At 37.6% G+C, this 23,526-nt stretch overlaps 1 long non-coding RNA gene across 2 annotated transcripts; it reads left to right on the top strand.

Moving 5' to 3' along the window:
- Positions 1 to 966: 966 nt before the first annotated feature.
- Positions 967 to 11,413, top strand: LOC142522865 (uncharacterized). Of its 2 annotated transcripts, none has more exons than XR_012814539.1 (3): positions 967 to 1,069; positions 1,660 to 2,406; positions 10,428 to 11,413. It is a non-coding gene; the product is annotated as an uncharacterized LOC142522865 (long non-coding RNA). The 2 variants fall into 2 exon arrangements; XR_012814538.1 differs by having other exon boundaries at positions 10,953 to 11,413.
- Positions 11,414 to 23,526: the final 12,113 nt, after the last annotated feature.

Below are 23,526 nucleotides of genomic sequence, written 5' to 3' on the forward strand. Positions count from 1 at the left end.
GCATAACTCGTTTGACGATCCTGAGCAGTTTTCATTCGCTGTCGAATCAACTGAACCTTGTCATTCATTTCCTGTATCATTTCAGGTCCAACTATTTGTCTTTCATCAATTTCATCCCAGAATAACTGTGATCTACATCGTCTCCCGTATAAAGTTTCAAACGGTGCCATGTCAATACTCGTTTGGAAGCTATTATTATAAGAGAATTCAACCAATGGTAAGGCATCTCGCCATCCAATTTTGAAATTCATCACTATGGCACGTAACATATCTTCTAACGTTTGAATTGTACGCTCAGTTTTGCCATCAGTTTGAGGATGATAAGCAGTGCTCATATCCAAACGCGTACCCATAGCTTCTTGAAAACTACCCTAGAATTTAGCAGCAAACCTGTGATCAAGATCTGATACAATCGAGAGTGGCACACCGTACAGTCTCACAATATTCTCAGGCTCCGTTTGGTATGTGTGACGGGATAGATAAATGATTAATAATTTGATTGATATGTACTTGATAAGAAATTATGTGTAATATTGTGTGATTAATTATGTTGTGTGTGGTAGAATTTTTAATAGTTGGATTATTTTGTTGTTTGACAATAATGCCCTCACACCCTCAAACTAATTCCCACAATACCTTTCAATATTCAATCCATATCCCACAATCGAATTTGACCAAATTAACCCTATTCTTTTGGACCGAGGGTAGAAAATTTCTTCTTCAAAGTCTTTCCTTGAAGATGAGGTCGAAGGCGATTTTTCTTCTTGTACAGTGCTTCAAACGAAATGAAGGGTAAAAGCACGAAGCACTATTCAACGCGGACTTGCGATTCTGCTTGGGTATGAGTATTTTCATATATGCAATTACTGCATATTTTTTTCTTACGTTTTACACTGACCACACAAATTTATAGATCTGAAGATGGCCGGTTGCCATCTGTGGGAGACGTATGGTTGTTGTATGTCTTTTTTTTTTATAAAGTTCTTATTTATGATTTTTGTACAGCGAGCAAAATTATAAATCTCTTTGGAAGCTGTTGTCCAAAGCCAGTTGAAGAAAATATTGTAAGGTAGGAATAAAGTTTTTCTTAGTAAGCTATGATCTGCATAATTTTCCCTATTTCGAATTCGGTACACAATTTTATACAAATTCAAATAAATAGCATAGTGATTGACTATAATCTTCCATGTTGATACATTTATTAAATTTGACTGGAGAAAAGTGGATGTTGTTACTTTTTTTCCTATGGCAAGCGTTTTCTTGTAGTAATAATATTAAGTATTGTCGTGCAAACCCATTTGAAGAACACATATGAAGATAATTAAGGACTTTTCTTAGTAAGATGTCGTCTACATAAGTCTTGTCGGTGAACTTTTCTTAGAATACTATGTCAAAAAATTAATCTGAAACAATAATAATTGTTTGATGTATATGCATTTTGATCTTGATGTTTATGCAGTAGTTAAATGTGGTTGGAGAAGTTTGCTTGACAAAATTCATTTTTCACGTGCAAATTTTTCTTTAAGATAATATAAATTGTTATAAGATGATTCTCGTGTATCGATGTTTGTGATATTGCTGTAACACAACAATTTAACTACTCGGTTTGTAATTTATTAGTACTTACAATGTCAAACACCATTCTTTGTTGTTGCGTAGGTATCATGGAATTGAATATGCCACCACAATGTGAGTGTGGGAACGGGGCCATGGTTTTAAGGACAGCTGGTAATTACCCAACCCGTCCTGGTCAACAATATTACATATGTCCCGTGGGACTAAAACATCGGAAGAGATTTTTCTGGTACATAGAGTACCATGGCAAAAATGCAACATCGACCGCTGAACAATCGTTTAACAACGAAAGCAACTCGAATGCATTTGAAGATCATTCATGTTATAGTAGTAATAGAAGGTGTTGTATGCACAACACAATGAATTCATCCTCGAGCCCATATGATTCTCCTTCAAACCAAGGTCATCCGTGTTCTACGAATAAATTTGACAAAACCGTATGTGCCAGGTCCTCTGCAACAAAAGGTTTACCCAGTGAGACCATGAAGAGCCCATCATATGGACGTGAACAAGCTTGTTGCTATTTTGGATTCCTTTGCGCGCTAATCTGTGTCCTTTTTCTACTCATCGTAATCCTTGTCATTAGAATGTGATATATGTTGTCTACGTATGCTTATAATAATGAAACATTGCATAGTTGAACCCTATTTGCCATGTATTTTCCGTAAGTTCCTTATTAATGCATTGTGTGCAAGTGTTTTATTCAATCTTGAACTGACTGTTCATTAAATTTGTGTGATTCATGCATTCATCCAACTTATATGAGTATGAAACTAACATCAAATAATAGTGCAGCAATGTCTATATGTACAGGAGTCAAGCAACGATAAGGTATTGTGGGGACCCGGATGCTAATCATCATCTTAATCATCTTTGGGATTTAATTATCAATTAAGATAAACAGGGTCTAAAAATTTTTTTCTTTAGAATGCGGAAGGTAATGGAATCAATCTATTATACAAACCAGTATAATAATACAAATCTTGTACAACATGCTTCTATTTCAAACTAGTCTAAGGTTTAACTACTAAATTTCAAGTATTAAACCAAGTCTACAATAAGTCCGGAATCACCACTCTAACTCATCTTCTCTCATCATCTTCTTGACCCCGATCTTATCCCACCTGTTGTCATGCACACATACAAAACAAGACAACAGCCGGATACTCCGGTGAGAATAAATCCCAGTATAAAACATGTATACATGCATATACACAATATAAATCATAAAGCATATTATCATGCATAAAATTCATAACAATAGGTTTCATAGTCTAGGAAACCAAATAAAAATAAGCATGCAGTAACAATGGATTCCAAAATCTCTGAAATCAAAATCAAATAAGCATGAAACTCAATTCAATTCATATCTTGACTCGACTCGACTCTAACTCTAGGGATCCCGGTGTGAATAAGACGTCACTGTCTGTCACCGACCCTCCCGATCGGGGTAACTGTACGTCTTATTCCTAGACTTCGGTCATGTCTGTATCGAATGTCTACAATCGGAGTGAATCTGATCCGAAGCGTCGATATCACCGAACATCTAGTTTAGCAAGTCTGCTAATGACTCTCCTACGTCAAATGCTTGAATATAAATCTATAAACAAGGCATCGTCATATCAAGAGATTTGAATATAATTCCATAAACAAATCAATCATATCAAAAGGTAAACAATAATTCTAGTATATGATTTTTTTGGGCAACTCAAATTGAATCTCATTTGAGTTGTGTCTTCCCCAAAACAAAACATGAATTATACCTTTCGTCGAACAATCTGTCGTAGTCGAAGTCTCGAAGACGAATCTGTCAATATCAAATCTGAAATGGAAATGTTGATACATATTCAATCAATCTCTAATCTCAATCAACACATATCCAATTCAATACTTGACCTCGGTATCATTTGACGGCATAACGACGTAATTTCTCAATACCGGTCAATCCAACTCCCACATATATCAATAATTCATAGGTCTCATCATCATAAGCCTATGATAGTACTCAAAATCTGCATAAGTTAACTCTAAACATGCTGGAAAATAGTTACAATAGCATACAACGTCCGTTCTTCGATCCGGTTGTGTATATACTATGCTCAATATGTCAAGAACACAATATAACTATCATATTATAATTCTTTCAACATATGGAATCTAAATCATGCTGAAATTTAACCAAACTTACATCCTTAGATAGCTCTTGATACAAGGAACACAATTCTATTCTTGTATTGAAGTTTGGATGAGTATATTTTGCACAAACTCAAGTCTACATGAAAGAAACCTTTCACTTCTTTTGGAATAGCTCTCGGTTCTTTCTTGCAAATCTGAAGAAAGAATGACTCAGCCCAAGTGTATATATATATATGCCATGTGTCAACATAAGAATCAAGGGTGGCTTTCTCGCACAGGGTACCGCGGGTGCGCTTCTCCCGGACCGCAGGTGCGCTTAACTCTCGGCAAACCTATCAATATCCTAACATCGCCGACAGCGGGTGCGGTTTGGTTTGCACCGCGGGTGCGGTAGTACTACTGTAGCAGCACCGCGGGTGCGCTGCTTCTGGACCGCGGGTGCGATGACCCTACTGTAAAAATGGCCAACTTTCTGCCTATCCACCGCGGGTGCGGTCCTTCTTTAGGCGCGAATGCGCTCATGCTACTGTAATTCTTCTACAATTCATGAGCTCAACCGCGGGTGCGGTCCTTTCTTTACCGCGGGTGCGGTCTATATTTCATGCACCACTTCATAATCTCATTTAGTGCTTCTCATTACATGTCATGCATACTCATGTCTTCCGAATATCACATCAATAAAGACTAATAAATCTCGAGCCTTACATTTCTCCCCCTCTAAGAAATGATTTCGTCCTCGAAATCACAAGTAATCAATTCAGATATATCAGAAGAAATGTAGACAGAGTTTAAATCAAAACTCATCTCAATGAATCCATTCTGAAATCTTAATCTCATGACAAATTCTATCTTTCAGATAGTCTCTTTGAGGCCCTGTCACTTACTGTATTTTCAATAATAGAATAGTCTTCATTCTGAAATATCTTTCTTGTACGGATCTGTGATTCTAAATTGGAATAATAATTCAAGAGCATAATATCATAATACCCTTCGAAATACTCTGACAGAATTAATCTCATAATACTTGCTATACAACATCCGTATATACCAATCAACGGCTCATACCAAATCAATATCATCCGCTGTTATCCAATCTGTTTATTCCAGTCGAGGATATATTAAATCTTCGGCCCCAAATACCAATCGTCATCATCCGACGTTGGCGTATTAAGTCTGTCTGGTCTGAGCTATCTTCATTCTCTTCTGAATTAGCTACATTTTCTTTGTCATATCTCTGACCGTATCAACTCCTATCTCAGGTATCTTCGAGATATTATTCTTATACCAACAAAATCTGCAGTACTCACTGTACAATATATCGTCTGTAACTATCTCATTACTCTTCTGATGGCTATTATCATACTATAATTCATAGGATGACAATATGTCATATTAACTGGTGCTAGCATCCAGCACTGCCACTCCCTGGATATCTCTCAATATCTGGATAGTACACTCTGGCTATCTGTCAGTCGGTGGATAATATATGAATGAGTTCATAGTATATTCTGCCACAATTACAAACTCAATCAAAATCTAAAATTTGATATAATCTACTCCCATATTCTGATCAATCTGACCATTTCTTTGACATCGATCTTTGTCATCTGGTCATGTTTGTACGTCATCTTGTACAAACTAATAGATATAGATTGAACAATCTGTCAATCACAATCATATCATATCACAATCTGGAAAGTATTATAGTGATCTCATTACGAAATTCATCGAATTATACTCCCCATGTCTAGTCAGAATATACAAACTTTGTAATAAATCTTCTGATCTCTATCTTTCTATCTTCATTTATTGGTGGTTCAGACATTTCAGTACAATTCTGCCAATATTTCAGCATAAATTCTGCCATAACTGATTTAATCTGTCTATATCAAATCTATCTGTTCGAATTATCATATACTTTCTGTTACCTAAACGACTACTGAATCCATTTCTGTGCGCTTCTGACCCTATCTGTCATTTCTAATTCGAACTATTTGGTATAAACAATCAGTTAATAATATAAATTAAAGAAAAATACCTACCTGGTATTCTGTTCTGATTGTCGATATCAAATTCTGTTGTACAATTCTGAAACATTTGACATCACAAGATAATTATTCTCATACCGTAAAATCACATATCTGTCACTCTGATCGATGCTCTGTTCTGATTATCGAAATTAAGCTCTGAACATTCTGATTATATTTCTGATCTACTAAAATTCTCGAATTCAACTCTGATTCGGATTGAACTGTATATAATCTCAACGGTTCACATTGATCTGTATCAAATACGGCTGTAGAAATATAACAATACTCAGGCAGACACAAAATAACAATCGTATACGAAAATCTGTCAATTCAGACCAAACATAAATTTCTGACATTTCTGACATTTCTGCTCTTTCTGATATCGGTATTATTCTTATCTACTGATCATGATCTCAACTGTGTCAAAATCAATCGGTATACTAACTTCAGATATCGCTTATTCGGAATACAATCTGTTTCAAGCAGGATTCATATCTGAATAATTTCTGTATACAATAATCACAGTTCTCAGAGTATTCAATACAATCTTCAAATATTCGATTCAATCAATCAGATTCTGTAATCATATCAAGCTATCATAGATACAACAAGCATGAAATCATCAGAATATCTCTGAACATACTGAAACATGCCAAAGAGAAACATTAAATCAGATGTAACTCCTGGTCGGTACTCTTCTACTGATCTTTCAATTCTTTCAGTGTCATTCTGTACATTCAATATCATTCTGTACTGAATTCTAAAACACCACCAGTACCTGGTATCAATTCAATTCTGAAATCTATCTTCCTAATACAAATCAATTCTGGAATCTTATCTGGCAGACATCAGCCAACTCGTACATCACTGGCAAATCTGCCAATGCTAGGCTCGATTTCAGTATGTCTACTGAATACATAAGGATGCCATTTGGTCCTTTCTATAATAATCGAGTCATAGACAATACAAATATCCAAGAAATTCTAGATCTAGAATCCTTACCGAGGAATTTCTATTCATCATTCCTATCTTGTCTGAATCTTATATTTTTCTGGCAGGAATCTACAATAGTTCTGTACTTGTTCAGCATATTAATATAAATAATGCGGTCAAATCAGAAATACAAGTACATCATAATCTAACTCGACCTCATTCTCATCTTACTGTAGTATAAAATATTTCATAGAAATCTCTGATATTAATCTTTCTTTCCCAACAAGTAAGGGAATCAATACTACAGTACAAACAGACTCAACAGATACAGCATATCTCAATGCAACTCAGTCAAAGATAATCGTAGGGAATGCATTAGTATATATCAATAACTATGCAATATAATCAGAAAAGAACAGTACCTGCCACTATATCATCAGGTGTGTCCTGTGTCTGTTCCTCGGTCTTCTGCTCCCTAAAATCTTCGGGAACTTCTCTGAGGACAAACTCTAGCAAGGTGTTCCGGCTGTCTACAAATATGGCAACTACCAGTCACTCCCTGGCATTGCTCTGTGGAATGTCTCCCTCCGCAAGTTCTGCAATATACTCCAGTACAACTCGGGCTAGAACCACTGGAGCTAGACGAACCACTCAGTCCGCTTCCTAACTTCTTAAACTGTGTCTTTCGAGCTTTCAGCAAATCTTGCTTTCCACTCGTACTGCCTTTATCAAATCTAAGAGGGAGTTGCTGTGTCGGGAGTTGAATCACATCTAACCTTTCTTGTTGTCGAATCAGACTCACCTCAGCTCTCTTTGCCCTACTCAAAGTATCAGCAAAATGGTAAGGTCGCTGCATATTTATCAATGCAACTATCTCTGAATTCAATCCTTTGATGAACTGCTTAGCTACAGCTTCATCATTCCCAACTATCTGAGGAACAAAACGCGGTAGAGTAGAGAATTTAGCAACATATCCTTCAATATTCAATTGACCTTGTCTCAAATTCTCAAACTCTGCTTTCTTGTCCTCCCGGTACGAAATTGAGAAAAATCTTCGATAAAATTCAGTTCTGAATATTTCCCACGAAATCACTGTACCTCTCTGTTCTAGCATTCTTTTACTTGTAATCCACCAACTTCTGGCAGTCTCTCGTAACTGGTGGAATATCAGTTTAATTCTCTGCTCATCTGAATAATCAAGTAAATCAAACAGTATTTCTATGTCATCAAATCAGTTCTCACAATCTTCAGACGTCTCGATACTACTCAGAATCGGCGGCTGAAATAACTGAAATTCTTCCAACAGTATTTCCATCTGAGTTTCTAATACATCTATCTGTTCAGTCGAAGCACTACCCCTTTCTGGAATTCTCCGTGGAGGTATATCTGCTTATCAAAACATTAGTACTCAAATACAACAAATCTGTTCCAATCTTTCTCTGATCATCTTACTGCTGATCATGAATCAGATCTGATTCATACTCAATAATACATATTACCAATTCAAATAAGATAATCAGGTAAACATGTATTTCAAAGCAGTAAATCATAGTATCATGCTAGCATACATAATGTAAGTCAACATTAAAATAAATCTCATGCTAGCAATCACATGCAAGGAAAGAAAACTCAATCTACCCCGCTCATTCTCTTCTATCTCAGTCTAAAGGATCTAAGCTCTGATACCACCTGTTGTGGGGACCCAGACGCTAATCATCATCTTAATCATCTTTGGGATTTAATTATCAATTAAGATAAACAGGGTCTAAAAATTTTTTTCTTTAGAATGCGGAAGGTAATGGAATCAATCTATTATACAAACCAGTATAATAATACAAATCTTGTACAACATGCTTCTAGTTCAAACTAGTCTAAGGTTTAACTACTAAATTTCAAGTATTAAACCAAGTCTACAATAAGTCCGGAATCACCACTCTAACTCATTTTCTCTCATCATCTTCTTGACCCCGATCTTGTCCCACCTGTTGTCATGCACACATACAAAACAAGACAACAGCCGGATACTCCGGTGAGAATAAATCCCAGTATAAAACATGTATACATGCATATACACAATATAAATCATAAAGCATATTATCATGCATAAAATTCATAACAATAGGTTTCATAGTCTAGGAAACCAAATAAAAATAAGCATGCAGTAACAATGGATTCCAAAATCTCTGAAATCAAAATCAAATAAGCATGCAACTCAATTCAATTCATATCTTGACTCGACTCGACTCTAACTCTAGGGATCCCGGTGTGAATAAGACGTCACTGTCTGTCACCTACCCTCCCAATCGGGGTAACTGTACGTCTTATTCCTAGACTTCGGTCATGTCTGTATCGAATGTCTACAATCGGAGTGAATCTGATCCGAAGCGTCGATATCACCGAACATCTAGTTTAGCAAGTCTGCTAATGACTCTCCTATGTCAAATGCTTGAATATAATTTTATAAACAAGGCATCGTCATATCAAGAGATTTGAATATAATTCCATAAACAAATAAATCATATCAAAAGGTAAACAACAATTCTAGTATGTGATTTTGTTGGGCAACTCAAATTGAATCTCATTTGAGTTGTGTCTTCCCCAAAACAAAACATGAATTATATCTTTCGACGAACAATCTGTCGTAGTCGAAGTCTCGAAGACGAATCTGTCAATATCAAATCTGAAATGGAAATGTTGATACATATTCTATCAATTTCTAATCTCAATCAACACATATCCAATTCAATACTTGACCTCGGTATCATTTGACGGCATAACGACGTAATTTCTCAATACCGGTCAATCCAACTCCCACGTATATCAATAATTCATAGGTCTCATCATCATAAGCCTATGATAGTACTCAAAATCTGCATAAGTTAACTCTAAACATGCTGGAAAATAGTTACAATAGCATACAACGTCCGTTCTTCGATCCGGTTGTGTATATACTATGCTCAATATGTCAAGAACACAATATAACTATCATATTATAATTCTTTCAACATATGGTAATCTAAATCATGCTGAAATTTAACCAAACTTACATCCTTAGATAGCTCTTGATACAAGGAACACAATTCTATTCTTGTATTGAAGTTTGGATGAGTATATTTTGCACAAACTCAAGTCTACATGAAAGAAACCTTTCACTTCTTTTGGAATAGCTCTCAGTTCTTTTTTGTAAATCTGGAGAAAGAATGACTCAGCCCAAGTGTATATATATATATGCCATGTGTCAACATAAGAATCAAGGGTGGCTTTCTTGCACAGGGTACCGCGGGTGCGCTTCTCCCGGACCGCGGGTGCGCTTAACTCTCGGCAACCATATCAATATCCTAACATCGCCAACCGCGGGTGCGCTTCTCTCGGACCGCAGGTGCGCTTAACTCTCGGCAACCCTATCAATATCCTTACATCGCCGACCGCGGGTGCGGTCTGGTTTGCACCGCGGGTGCGGTAGTACTACTGTAGCAGCACCGCGGGTGCGCTGCTTCTGGACCGCGGGTGCGATGACCCTACTGTAAAAATGGCCAACTTTCTGCCTATCCACCGCGGGTGCGCTCATGCTACTGTAATTCTTCTACAATTCATGAGCTCAACCGCGGGTGCGGTCCTTTCCTTACCGCGGGTGCGGTCTATATTTCATGCACCACTTCATAATCTCATTTAGTGCTTCTCATTACATGTCATGCATACTCATATCTTCCGAATATCACATCAATAAAGACTAATAAATCTCGAGCCTTACAGGTATGTTTCTCAATAATTCAATATTGTATTACTTTGTAGTTTTTTTTTCATTTGCAGTGCATAAGAATTAAACTAACAGTAAAAAATAGTGCCACAATGTTTATATTTCTTGCTGTTGAATTAAAAAAATAATATACTGAATTTCAAACTATTACTTAAAGTTTCACCAAGGTGGTACACGCTGTGCAAAGTGTACTGTATAATGTCCCCATAATTTTGTTTCTTTTATTATTCAATTGACAATATAATTTTCTTACTTGTTCCAAAACGTGTTTGTCGTTTTGTTTTTTATTTTTTTGTATTTTGTCATCATGAGTTTTCATAATTTGAGTAGGTGTTGACCTATATTGGTATATCACATCATTGTGATAAAATTTCCCTTAGCACTGACCTGCATTTATAGTTGCGTTGGTAAATATATTTAATGGTTAGTTTACTTTTCCAATCCTTAAATACCATGTTGCTTTCCTTTTTACGGTGCAAATCCAGTGAGTGTTCTTAGTTTTTAAAAGTTATTGTCAACAGGCACACAATGTCAGTGACATACAAATCAACTTTCGATGAAAGTGTAACAACGAAGTACAGAGTCGAAGTTATTACCCTCTCAGATGACGAAGATGAGAAGAAAAAAGAGATAGTTTTTTCAGACCATAAGAAGACACAATCTGCTGCAAACAAAAGTCCAACTGTTTAGTTGAAGTCCACGAAACAGAAGGAGAATACACATTGCAAGTGGATGGATGACTACGATAATGCTATGAATCTGCCTATAAACACCTCCAGAAAACTTTGCGTCAATAATCCCACAGCTAACTCTTCAAAGCGGATTGTGATCAGGAATGAGACAACTCCGTATATAGTACTTGATAGCTCCGACGACGAGAAATATGCACAATGAGACTATCTACAGATCTCATCTGTGTACTTCGTTTTATTGGATGTGTTGTTTGCTGCAGTTTGCTTTCGAAGTTGCTTTTGTTGTTTGTCTTCTTACCCTTTTACTACATTTACGTACTGGTGTCCTAAGGTTTATTCGGTGTAATGTACGAGTGTTGGTTTCCCAGTGGTGAAGTCTTTTGGGTATATGCACGAAAGGCAACATGACACTGAGTTTAGTTTATGTTCATGTGTTTTGGTGTTGGTGTCATGATATGTACTGAAAATGCATCCTAGTTCTACGTAATATTGTCTTTGCTTGTATAAATAGTCGTTCCCAACAAATTCAATCCTTACTTTATTAAGCATCTGAAGTTGAGCACTATTTCGCTACGTTTATATTATTTGACAACATGTTTGAACTTGTTTATTTTATTTGTAACTGGATATTTAATCATCTAACCAATTCTCATTTTACGTATTCATAATAAAATTGATAAAAACAAGTCTATATTGGTTTTACACTTGGTATTCATTCCGGATACTAAGATTTGCCATATGAAAATATAGCAATGTGTGCAGTAAGAGCCACTTCGTCAGTTTTCTTTGTAACTATACATTTATGATTGATTTTATTAATGTATGTGTTTGTTGTACAGCTGTTGTAATCGCACAAGAAAAATCTACACATAATACTTGTCGATTTAATATACTTTGATATGCAATCCTATTGAATAATGTGATATATATAAGTCTCCCTATAGAATCCCGAACAAAGAAAATACGAGTTTTAGGACAACGAACTTGAGACATGTAATGAAAAACTGACGTAAAGAATAGACTCTAATCTTTGGATTAAAGTCACATGCACACGGGTCATGTGAATTCTAAACGTAATCATACCAAAAATACATACCGGTTTGCAACCAAGGGACCAATATTTTTGTCCCAATTTGAAGTAGGTTTAGTATATGTGCAATTACAATGGCAAGATACTAAAAAACGTAATAGAAGATATTCAAAATCCATTAACATGTCACTGATAGTGTACGTACATATATAAGCCACTTTCAACACAATATCTACCAACATCGAGGTACGATCGTAACTAACCAAACACACTTAACATGTACATAATTTAGACACCGAATTCATACCAAATGAGCAAACAAAGCCTAGTCGTATTCCAGTAGGTACCAAAATGTTATTCCATCAAAAATTTCTGAACACATACCAATAAGACTTATGGATTCAACAGCCTTTTGCTTAAGCTAAGCCTACCGTCATGATCGAGCTTCAAGAACAGACTTATTTTGTTCGAGTTATCCACCAACATCTCCGCAACACGGACTTTCTCATCAGAAGTTCCGTAATGGATTCTAATGTGTCCAGCACGTTGTCCATAGTATTTGTTATCTGTGAATCAGCTAACTTCTTTTCAGCAGCCATTTCTTTTATGAGGTTTGACATTGTCTCTTTCGTGATATCTGCTAAGTTATTGATTGCAACAACAATTTTATCGTCACCTTCATTTATTTTTTTTCGTTTCTTTGACTTCACTTTGGTACCTACACTTGGGTTGGACGGTGACGAATGATTTACAGACATTGATTCTCCATCTCCTTCCATGGGGCGATATATATCTTCCATGTGAGCTTGGACATCGGTAGGTAATTGTTCTGTTAAATTTAACACATCATGGACAGCAGCTATAAAACTCTCAGCTCGGCTACCCGTTGTCCTATCATTACCAAAAATTTCACACCAGTCTTCATAGTATGGCCACCGCTTGTATCGCATAACACGTACACTGTTGTCCACCTACAACATGTTTTGCAATGACATCACATAATTTACCAAAAAGCGAACGTAAACAATTTGACGGTAACAAACTACCTTTAATTGTGCTTCCCACGCCTCATTTGTAGCATCAAGAATGTTTTCAATCTGATTCCACCCAATTTCACTTTTGGCTAACATAGACGACAAAGAACTGTAGTTTTTCTTCCACACGTGGATTTTGGAAGTTATATGTGGATGGCCACGTATATCAGTATCCGAAAATGCAGTTTTCATGGCGGATTCCAATAAAGGTAAGTAGCCGTTACGAAATCCATTTTCACTTTTATATTCTTTGCTTATTACATCTTTCAAAGCTACAATTAGCACCTTTTCCTCAGGTGTTGTCCAACAACGACGCGACTTATCGGCCTTTTTACCTTGGCAATTAATGCTCTCGGTTGTTGCTAAGCTGTCCATCACTTCAGGTATTCCCTTGACGTATTCCTTGGAAACATAAAACCAACATGAGTTATAGGAAAAAAAAATACTGTAGGGTATACAGAAAAACACAACTTAACAACAAATTCATTACAAAATATCACCAATTTCATAGAAAATAATTGCTACATAACATTTGTGCATCCACGGTTGCAAACATAAGCGAACACCATCGGTATATTAATTGAAACGAAAGTAAGTTAACAAACACAATACAAAAACAGAAACAACTTTGTATTAGTTGTGGTACATCGACATCGCAAAGTTATCTCTCCATATATCCCACGCAGTAGAGGAATTGAAATTGTCAACGAAATCATCATCTGTTTCGGAAGGTGGGTTTAGTGTGTCATCTTCCATGTCCTCGACAAGTCTGTCCGGCATCTGAGATCGGATGAAATTGTGTAACAAAATGCAAGCCATAATGATTCTATTTTGAGTTTTCAATGGGTAGAAAGAAGGACTTCTTATGATAGCCCATCTTTTTTTAAGCAAACCAAAAGCTCTTTCTATCACGTTTCTCGCTTTGCTATGTCTCCAATTGAAGAGCTCTTTAAAATTCTGTGGGACACATGTGCAATTGCCCCAAGCATCCCTATGGTATGGTACTCGTCTATATGGAGTTAAAAATCCATGTACGCTTGAGTATCCATTGTCACACAAGTAATAACAACCTACAATTAAAGTCATACATTTTTTTTAATAACTAATATTGATTTGCATTCATGATAACATGAATACAACATAGTGAACTGATAGCACAATATTAAAACAAATGTTTTAACCTCTTTGAACTTTCAGTCCATCTTCTCGAGTTAATGCATCACGAAGAACTCTTGCATTTGCGGCCGATCCTTCCCACCCACATAGTGCGTAAATGAAGTTCATATCTCGGTTGCACACACCCAAGACATTAACGGCAATGGTTCCTTTTCTAGTTCTATACTTTCCTTTTTCAGAAATTGGGACATGAACGTTTACATAGGTACCATCCAATGCACCAACACAGCCTTGAAAAATAAATTTTACGCATATAAAAATTATATGTCATTCTCGGTATTGCACATCAGTATGCTTGACTTATCCTTCTTCTCTTCTGACATTTCCAAAAAAAAATATATACTAGTTAAATCTTACCTTGAACCACTTCCATGTCTCATCGGTGCAGGTGTCATCGATTGCAGAAGGCTTCACAAGCAGTATAGTATGTAACTTGAGGACCGAACCTAGAACTTCATGGAAATGAGCGCTGATTGTTTGACCGCTTCGTACATAATCTTGACCAATTACTCGATTCTTCTTATGATGTGCCAAGATAGACAAAAACATAGCCTCTTTTTCTTCAATCCTAACATATCTAGAATCTCCCAAGCCCCCCACATGAGTTAGCAAGTAACATAAATTGGCAAATGCATATCTATTCATCCTCAAATTCACAACACATTGAACATCTCCAATCTCGATAATCCTACGCAAATGGTTTATTTGTGTAGTCATTCTTTGAGTCATGGTGTAGGAAGATGATATTCTACGTACTTGAGTGCGGCGTCTTGCGAGTAATCTCGTACGATGTCGTATTAACAGACAAACCATTTAAAATGTACGAATCATCATGTTTTGTAGCAGCACAAACAGTATAGTGTAACGACGTCTACTGTCCATTCCCAAAATTACTTTGAAAGCGAGTAAAGTTTAAAAAAATATCTTAATCTTTAACAAAATTTGTGAATAAAAATTTGAAATCTAGTACAACAGTATAATTTAGTACATTACAACAACAAAATCACGTTACTTGGACGATATATCAGCATCGTAGGGATTACATAACCAAAAAATCCATGTCACATAACAAGAAAAAAAACAAAAAGTATAAGGGGACAAATATTTCATCTCACAAATATGAGATATTTAAAGGTTCATCAGCAAAGGCAGAAAATAAAATATTACATACATATGAGTTCAATAAATTAAGATATTTTAGTGTGAATGTAAGGCCCGAGAATTGGATTATCATAATCAGACTTGTTTTGTTGATAATTGAAGGGATTGTAGACGTATTGTATCGGACCGGAAGAGACGGAAAAGTAGATGCAATTTTTGGTGTGAGATGAGCTCGGCGCATATGCGCCACCAGTCCGGCGCATATGTGCGACATTTCCAGAAACATTGGCGCACATGCGCGAGTAGATACGCGCATGTGCGTGAAATTTCCAGAAACATTGGCGCACATGCGCGAGTAGATACGCGCATATGCACGACACGACCAGAATCTTTGGCGCATATGCGCGAGATGAAGCGTGCATATGCGCGAGGAGTTAAGATTGACATTGCCGAGACCAGTAGGTCTCGCGCATATGCGCGAGTGATGTCGCGCATATGCGGGAGACGTGTAATCCAAAGAATGAGCCATGTGTTCTTGCCATGCATATATAAGGTGTGTTGTCTTTCATTCACCCTTCCTCAACAGAAGAATCGAGAGGAACTCCATGAAAGCTCAAGTATTCATCATGTCTTAGAAATTAGATTGTGCAACATCCAACCAACCAAATTTCATTCCAAGTATAGATTCTTGCTCCTTGCATCATAGCTACAAGAGGATGTAAGTATGGTTCAATTATAGCATGTTTCGAAATCTACATGTTGAAGAAATTGTGATTTTATTTGAGATATGTGTTCTTGAGTAGCTAGGAACCGAAATACCGTGAACAGATTTATTATCAGATATTGTATGCGATTTATATGACATTCCAGAATGTATTGGGTGGAACTTATGCAGATTTTCAGAATTTGAAATGATTATGATATTGATTATGACGTGGAGACATGATTCTTGTAATTGTTATTGTTATGAAATTGACCGGTATCGAGAAATTACGTCGTTATGCCGTTAAATGGTACCGAGGTCAAGTATTGAATTGGATATGTGTTGATTGAGATTAGAGATTGATAGAATACGTATCAACATTTCCATTTCAGATTTGATATTAACAGAGTCGTCATCGAGACTTCGACATCGACAGACATTGTGCGACGAAAGGTATAATTCAATGTTTGTTTGGGGAAGACACAACTCAAATGAGATTCAAATTGAGTTTCCCAACAAAATCACATACTTGTTCTGTTTGTACTTTATATTGATTTATATATATGTACTGAGATAGGAGTGTATTTGGTAGATACGCCAATTTTCTAAACGTTCGGTGATATCGATGCTTCGGATCAGATTCACTCCGATTGTAGATTTCGATACAGACCAGACCGAAGTTTAGGAATACGATGTAACGCCACCACGATTGGGAGAGTAGGTGGGAGACCTGTTACATCTTATTCACACCGGGATCCCTAGACTTAGATACGAGTCGAGTTAAAGAGTAAGAGTCAGATATTTTTATCTGTATTCACTAATGTGTCATAATTACTGATTATGTGTTATGATTTGTATTAAACTGCATGACATGCATGTATACATGTTTTATACTGGGATTTATTCTCACCGGAGTTTCCGGCTGTTGTTGTGTCTGTATGTGTGCATAACAACAGGTAGGGCAGGATCTGGGTCGCAACAGAGATGAGAGATGGATATAGCGTGGTGATCACGGGCTTAGCAGATGTACTAGTAGTTTGTACTTTTGTCATGTACTGTATTTGAATACTGGTTTGTTGAATATATACTGGACAAGACATGTATATTATGTTTGTAGAAATAAAATAAATGAAGACCTTGTGCATGTTTATATACATTTGAATTAATGTTAAAAGAGAAAATTTGTCCCACATTTTCTAGCAAAGATCCAACTAATCCCAAAAAGAATCGAGTTAGAGCCCGGGTCCCCACAACAGGTGTTATCAGATCAGTAGGTTCTGTAGACTGCGATAGAATAGAATGAGCGGGGTAGATCGAGTCTTCTTCCTTGCTTTTGATGTGCTAGCATGATTTATTGCTTTCCCTATTGCATGATGTATTGTTATCTGAATTGATGTACAGCATGTGCTTGTAAAGACTGAATCAGAACCGGTTCTTGATCAGAGGTATATGATCAAAGGAGGGCTGAGACAGAATTGTATAGATTGTGTACTAATATTTTGATAATCAGATATGCCGCCTAGAAGAATACCACAACCAGCTGCAGGTCAAGTGCCAGAACAGGGTAGTTCGTCAGGTACTCAGATGGATGTGACAGCTACACCTATGGAGACGTTATTAAAGAGGTTTCAGTCATTCCATCCCCCGACTTTGAAGGGCACGGAGAATGCAGTGAATTTTGAAAGCTGGTTAGACGATATAGAGATGCTGTTTGAATCTCTTGCCTATACAGATGAACGAAGAGTGAAGTTGATTGGGCATCAGTTACAAGAAGTGGCCAAGAGTTGGTGGCTTACCACGAAACGAGCATTGGAGCATAGAGGTATTGATATTACTTGGAAGGTATTCAAGGATGAATTTTATCAACGTTTCTCTCCAGTCTCCTATCGAAAAGACAAAGGGGCCGAATTTGCCAACTTGAGACAGGGGCAGTGGAACATAGAAGAGTATGTTGCCAAGTTTTCTTCCTTGCTTCGATTTGCGCCACACGTGGCAGGAAATGACGAAGCGGTCGCGGACCAGTTCATCAATGGTTTAAACCCTGATATTTTTACTTTGGTGAACACGGGACGACCCAACACCTTTTCTGATGCACTGAACAGAGCGAAAGGAGCAGAGGCTGGCTTGATCAGGCAGCGAGGAGCTTCCTATAGTGCTCAGAGTCAGAGACCGCCACAGCCCGCCGCACAGTTTCCACCACCTCCTCCTCGATTTGATAGTGGAAGCAGTAGTAGTAGCAAGAAAGATTCTTTGAAAGCTAAAGGCAAGCCGTTCAAGAGATCAGGGAGCAGTTCGTCGAGCTCCAGTGGACCCCGACAGGGAGGTCCTGGTCAGAGTGCAGAGTATGCAGGTGTATACTGCCATTCTTGTGGAGGACGACATGCCACAGAGCAGTGTCAGGGAGTGATGGGCAGATGCAACATATGTAGGCAATAGGGACATTTCGCCAAAGTCTGTCCACAGAGAGGTGCACAGAAATTCCAAGGTGCAGGGTCATCTGCATCAGTGACTCAGCCTGAGAGGCAAGCTTCGTCTGTCCATTCCTTCCAGCCCACTCATACACAGTCCCAGCCTAGAGCCAGAGGTGGCTAGACAGTGAGCCAACCTCCCAGACAACAGGCTCAGGTGTTTGCATTGACGGAGGAGCAGGCCCAAGATGCACCAGACGATGTGATTACAGGTAACTGTTTTCTTTGTGGTTATCCTGCCTATGTATTGATAGATATAGGTGCATCACATACATTCATATCAGAACGTTTTGCATTGATACATGCATTGCCTGTCGAGTCATTGTCTGCTGTAGTGTCTATTTCTTCTCCGTTGGGAAGTGGTTTGATATCTGTGACTTCAGTTAGACAGTGTATACTACAGTTTGAGGGACATGAGATTGATTTAGACTGTGTTGTACTTGGCTTATCTGATTTTGATTGTATTGTCGGGATTGACATGTTAACCAAGTACAAAGCTACCGTAGACTGTTTTCATAAGATTGTCAGATTCAGACCTGAAATGACAGAAGAGTGGAAATTCTACGGTAAGGGTTCCAGATCTCGGATTCCCTTAGTGTCTGCTTTGACTATGAGTAGATTGCTGCAGAAAGGAGTAGAGGGGTTCCTTATTTATTCTGTAGACCTACAGAAATCGAGCCCGGCATTGGCAGATTTGCCAGTAGTACGGGAGTTTGCGGATGTATTTCCAGATGAGATCCCAGGGTTACCCCCAGCCCGAGAGGTAGATTTCAGTATTGATCTTATTCCAGGTACCGTTCCTATCTCTAGAGCTCCGTATAGGATGGCGCCGATAGAGTTGAAAGAATTGAAAGCACAGTTAAAAGATCTTCTAGCCAAGGGATATATCAGACCCAGTGTATCTTCTTGGGGTGCTCTAGTGCTATTCGTGCGCAAGAAAGATGGTTCCATGAGATTATGCATCGATTACCGGCAACTGAATAAAGCAACGGTGAAGAATAAATATCCATTGCCGCGTATTGACGATTTATTTGATCAGTTACATGGATCATCTGTCTATTCCAAGTTTGATTTGCGATCGGGATATCACTAACTGAGAGTTAGAGATGTTGACATACCGAAGACAACATTCCGAACCAGGTATGGACATTATGAGTTTGTTGTCATGCCTTTTGGTTTAACGAATGCTCCAGCAGTGTTTATGGGATTGATGAACCGTGTCTTTCAGAGGTATTTGGATGAGTTTGTGAATGTTTTTATTGATGATATCTTGGTTTATTCTAAGAATCTGAATGAACATGCCAATCATTTGAGAATTGTGTTGCAAACGTTGAGAAATGAAAGATTATTTGCTAAACTGTCAAAGTGTGAGTTTTGGCTGAGACAGGTTGTCTTCTTGGGTCATATCATATCTGGAGACGGTATTTATGTGGATCTGAGTAAAGTTGAAGCTGTGATCAGTTGGCCGAGACCGATTTCTGTGCCTGAGATACGTAGTTTCATGGGTCTGGCAGGGTACTATCGACGATTCATCAAAGATTTCTCCAGCATTGCAAAGCCGATCACCCAGTTGACACAGAAGAATGCTACGTTTGTATGGTCTGAGGAGTTTGAGTCTAGCTTCATAGAGTTGAAGAAGAGGCTGACCAGTGCACTTGTCTTGATGATTCCTTCAGGTAATGGTGATTTCGTTGTGTATTGTGATGCATCTCACAGAGGGTTAGGATGTGTCCTTATGCTGCGAGGACATGTGATCGCATATGCCTCTAGATAGCTGAAGCTACACGAGACCCGATATCCAATTCATGATCTTGAATTGGCGGCTATTGTTTTTGCATTGAAGATCTGGCGTCACTATCTTTATGGCGAGAAATTTGAGATATACTCTGATCACAAGAGCCTAAAATATTTGTTTTCTCAGTCAGAATTGAACATGAGACAACGTAGATGGCTTGATTTGTTGAAAGATTTTGATTGCGAAATCAAATACTATCCAGGAAAGTCAAATGCAGCAGCGGATGCCTTGAGTCGAAAGGTATGTGCCCTATCCTTATCGACGATAGGTGTTTCGAATTTAGTTGAAGATTGCTGTTTGTCTGGTTTAGCATTTGACACAGATGGTAGACCATTGAAAGTTGCTACGATTCAAGTTGAGCCAAATTTGATTATGAGAATTAAGGAAGCCCAAAGAACTGATCAAAATGTGCAGAAGTCGATTGATATGGTCAGATCAGGACATCAGTCTAAGTATCAGGTACATGATTTTGTTCTGTATGTGAATAACCGTATTGTAGTGCCAGATGTTCCAGAATTGAAACAACAGATTATGTCAGAAGCGCACTGTAGTCGGTTTAGTATTCATCCTTGTGGCAGGAAAATGTACAACGATTTGAAGACACAATTCTGGTGGAAACTGATAAAGTCAGATATTGCAGAATTCGTGTCTAAGTGCTTGAATTGCCAACAGGTAAAGGCCGAGAGAAAGAAGCCCGGAGGTTTACTTCAGAGTTTATCTATTTCTGAGTGGAAATGGGATCACATTTCCATGGATTTCGTGACGAAGTTACCTCGATCAACCCGGGGCTGTGATGCGATTTGGGTCAAAATTGACAGATTAACCAAATCAGCGTGTTTTATTCCATACAGAATGAGATATCGACACGATCAGATGGCAGAGTTGTATGTCAGAGAGGTAGTCAGATTGCATGGTGTGCCGAAGTCTATCGTATCAGATCGTGATCCACGATTCACTTCACATTTTTGGCACAGTTTGCAGCATGCTTTGGTACGATATTGAAAGAGGATCGGTTATTGTGACCGGAAGCGCAACGGAAGTTTAAAAATCGAATTTTTTACAAGAAATTTTCGGCCACCCTTATAATGTGTAGCAAATACAATAAAACACAAAAATGACATTCATAGTGTGTTTAGAATTTTACCAATCAATCACAAGAATTGATGTATGGCTCCAACTAAGATGTAAACACCTTAGCTCTTCAATGGTAGAAACTATCTTCAAGCTTTCTTTGAGCACTCCTTGCTCAACTATTAAGCTCACCACCAACTAGGTAGATCCTCTCTTAATTTGCACTAGAAAACTAAGAGGATTTATCTTTGAGAAGTGAGTGTTTTCTCCAACAATTGAAGAACACAAAAATGAGAGAAAATTTTAGAGAAATCCCTTCAATATTTCGGCCATGGAGGGAGTGTAATGGGGGGAAGGGAGACTTGTCTTGGACTTGCCAAAAAGCTAAAAGCAAAAACACCTTTTTGCATGCCATGCCTTGATAACCCAAAAAGGTAGTCTCCAACCCTTCACCTCCCATGCATGCATATATATTATATGGTTTTTAACAAATTAAAAAACCATGGACTTAATTTAATTATCTCAAATATTTTGAGACTAATTAAACATTACTTGAATTTACTCAAGTCCACTAGTTAAATAATTTATTTAAATTGAGCTCTACAAGACTCAATATAATTTAATTAATTCAATACTTGAATTAATTTAATTATTTGGACTCTACTAGGTCCACTAGTGTTTAATTAATTCAACACTTGAATTAATTTAATTTAGTCCATAATAATGTTTATGAAAATCACAATTTTCAAATACATTATTCACTTGGCCAACTTTTAATTTAGGAACACTTTCATAAATTAAAATTTACATTTCTCTCATAGAAGTCATACTTCTATTTTTCTTTACGCTTATAAACTCATTTATAAGCCGTTCAACACATTGAACTAATTTCTCCTTTATAGAAGTCATACTTCTAGTTTTCCTTACTCTTATAAACTCCTTTATAAGCCGTTCAACACATTGAACTATTTTTACTTCTCAACGGGATCTAGAAAGCTAGTACTTGTGTGGCCCTCAATGGTTCATTGATACAACTAGCCGTGGGTTCACATCTCCATGTGATTCGGACTAAACATGTCCTTATATGAGCATACCCCAATTGCTCCATTCTTACTTATCAACTCCTTGATAACAAGAACGTCAGAACTCAAGTCTGATAGTACCCAACCAATCATGTTAAACGCCTAGCAGCATCGCTTACATGATTCCCTAGGTATCAAATGATAGTGCCTGCAAGAACCATTCAATTATGGTTAGCGTACAATACGGTCCCTTCAACTCATATATCCCGACCGATTCGACAACCATTGGTATATCGAGAGTTGTCAATGAATCGATACTATCTGTCATGTAGTAGTTGCATCGATGGTGTAATCTATGAAACCCCTTTCATAATTACCACCATACTCTGATAAGAGATTTCAACCTACACATACATGAGAACACATAGGATATCCATACCTGAAGGTAAGCGGTGAATCCCCGACTACAATGCATCGACTCCTATGTGTTTCGACAGAACACCCAACCTTGACACCTGATGACCCCTTGAGAGTCGGTAAACAAGTCAAAGTGTAATTCTAGCACATAGAGTCTCAATGTTGTCCCGGGTCATAAGGACTAATGGTGTACAACCATAAACTTGGACGTTTCCACTCGATAAGTGAGAACCACTTGGAAAGTCCTTTATGGAAGGTTGTTTAGTGCACTCTAACAGGAGCACCTATCTGCATGCTCGGACATCACACTGTCCCCTACCAATGAAACATGGTACTCACATCGCAAATACTAGTCTCGAACTCTAGCGGCCTATATCCTTCTTAGCGGCGGCTGAATCGACTAGGAACTGTTTAGAATATACAGTATTCCAAATATGAGTTTCATGATATTCATCGTATGAGCATCTCATATTCTTTCTACTATTTGTATATTCAAGGTCTTTATCTATGCAACTAGCATGGGTATACAGATAAAGATTTGCCAAAACAATAATTTCAAATATTATTAAAATAAAGATTGCTTATA

Source organism: Primulina tabacum, chromosome 13 (genome assembly GCF_025594145.1).
Source record: "Primulina tabacum isolate GXHZ01 chromosome 13, ASM2559414v2, whole genome shotgun sequence".
Lineage (NCBI taxonomy): Eukaryota > Viridiplantae > Streptophyta > Magnoliopsida > Lamiales > Gesneriaceae > Primulina > Primulina tabacum.